This window comes from Pleurodeles waltl, chromosome 12 (assembly GCF_031143425.1).
Source record: "Pleurodeles waltl isolate 20211129_DDA chromosome 12, aPleWal1.hap1.20221129, whole genome shotgun sequence".
NCBI lineage: Eukaryota > Metazoa > Chordata > Amphibia > Caudata > Salamandridae > Pleurodeles > Pleurodeles waltl.
This window is the reverse complement of record NC_090451.1, coordinates 120926284-120928193: the sequence shown is the minus strand read 5'-3', so window position 1 is coordinate 120928193 and position 1910 is coordinate 120926284. Positions and strand designations below refer to the sequence as shown.

The window sequence follows — 1910 nt, the reverse complement described above, 5'->3', positions numbered from 1 at the left end:
GATGCTAATTTGAGGTTAGTTAAGGTGTTCACTAAAATCTGACGCAAATAGACAAATTACTGAGTTCTTGCTTTTTTGAATCATGCACTACGGAGACTTTGCTAAGTTGGTTCTTATTAATGATGTGTTAATACTGAGTGAATATTCTCCATGCATTGATTAATTGCATTTCTAATTGCAAATCTGAAGAGTTACTAATGAGATGAATTGCCGATGAGATTAACAGAAATGACTTTAGATTGTAACCAATAGGGAAATAAGTATCCTAACACTTAACTAAATTGGTGTTTTTCTTCATGACTGAAAGGTCATGGTGTGTTCACTTTATTGACTCTCATTAAAGGTTATTGATTAGCATGATGATTAGTTATTGCGATTGTTGTTGAGATATTGATCCATTGATTTGTGATGCCAAAAGACATCTCGTACTGGGAAGTCCCCGAACGTAGTCCAAAAGGTTCATCGACCTAGGCGTGTCTCCTTGTAAGTTTACTTATCAAGGCCGTGATGCGCTATCACTAATAAAAAGTCATCTGATCTGTTGCTGCTGAGTCATCGTCAACGAAAACCACCAAGATATTACTTCAATGTGGTGTAATTACGACTGCCTCAGTTTTATGCGTTACGTGAGCAGTCGGACAGCAATTTATTTAGCGCAAAAATATTTCTTGTTGATGCACGTACGTTTTTAAACTGAAGTGTCAAAGCTGTAGCGGCAATACTCCCAGTTTAGGCGGTTTTATAAACTAAGTTTTACTTTCTTCTACTTAAAATGTTTTGCAGAACAATGCACATTAAATGGGAAGGCAGTTTTCCTTATTTGTGTACTATTTGCTGCCTAATGTTGACATGTAAGCACCCCAACAATGAATGACACCTAGAGACTCGAAAGCACCATACCAGTAAAATATTTGTATGAAATTGCACTTTAAATCCACGTACAACTGAAATAAAGCAATCTTAGCTCATTTGAGGGTAGTGTGACAGTAGATCACATATGGATAGAACACGTTTGGAATGTGTAATTTTCATGATTCCATTACATATATCATATAAATTCAAGCTGAAGTAGGGAAGGACAACAAGGTCATTTAGAGCAAAGCTGAAGACAACAAGTTGCCATAACAATCTGTAAATATATGCTCTTTATTATGTGTGGACAACTATCACCTCATAGAACACATTTCGGCTACTATATTTTTTCCTTCTGAAAACTGACCGTTATACGACAAGGTGGCCGAGTGGTTAAGGCGATGGACTGCTAATCCATTGTGCTCTGCATGCGTGGGTTCGAATCCCACCCTTGTCGGTTTATTATTGTGTGTTTACTTTTTAATATGCGGTATGTCTGGTTTAACCCTATTTTATGTGAAAGTTAAATTACGTATCTAATGGTATTTCCGACAGTACAATGCCTCGGTTTGGAAACACCGCTCAGGTGAGCACTGTGCTTAGGCATTACTGTAAACAGCGCCGGCCGGGTTCTGTGCATGAATCACAAATTCTTTCCTCAGGCGGAGGGTTGTTAAGTTGGGGGACGTAGAAGTTTGCAATATATTGTGTAATGAAACTGCATAGAAAATGTGTTAATGTAGAAATAATGCACGCGTTTGAAATGTGCCCACGGGGAGTGGCTACCAATGTATACGAAGACTAATGAAAATTATTAATGCTGAATTAATTATGTACTGATGTTTTGAACTTGTATTAACATATCAAAATTGGAGGTATGTATTAGGAGTTTGTACATTAAGCACTAGGCCTTAGTTTAGCGAGGGTCTGGGCCTACATGCCTGGTTTCATATTAAACTGTGTTTTTGTAACGTGCAATGTGCTGTTTTCCTGAAGGACACGAAACTGTACTTTTCCAGAAGCTAGAGATGTGTGTAGCTGTAGTAAATTCTTTCTCA

The 1910-nt window shown here is 37.6% G+C and overlaps 1 non-coding gene across 1 annotated transcript; it reads left to right on the top strand.

The window, feature by feature from the left end:
- The first annotated feature begins 1227 nt into the window (after positions 1-1227).
- On the top strand, positions 1228-1309 carry TRNAS-GCU (transfer RNA serine (anticodon GCU)). Its single transcript has one exon. It is a non-coding gene; the product is annotated as a tRNA-Ser (tRNA).
- Positions 1310-1910: the final 601 nt, after the last annotated feature.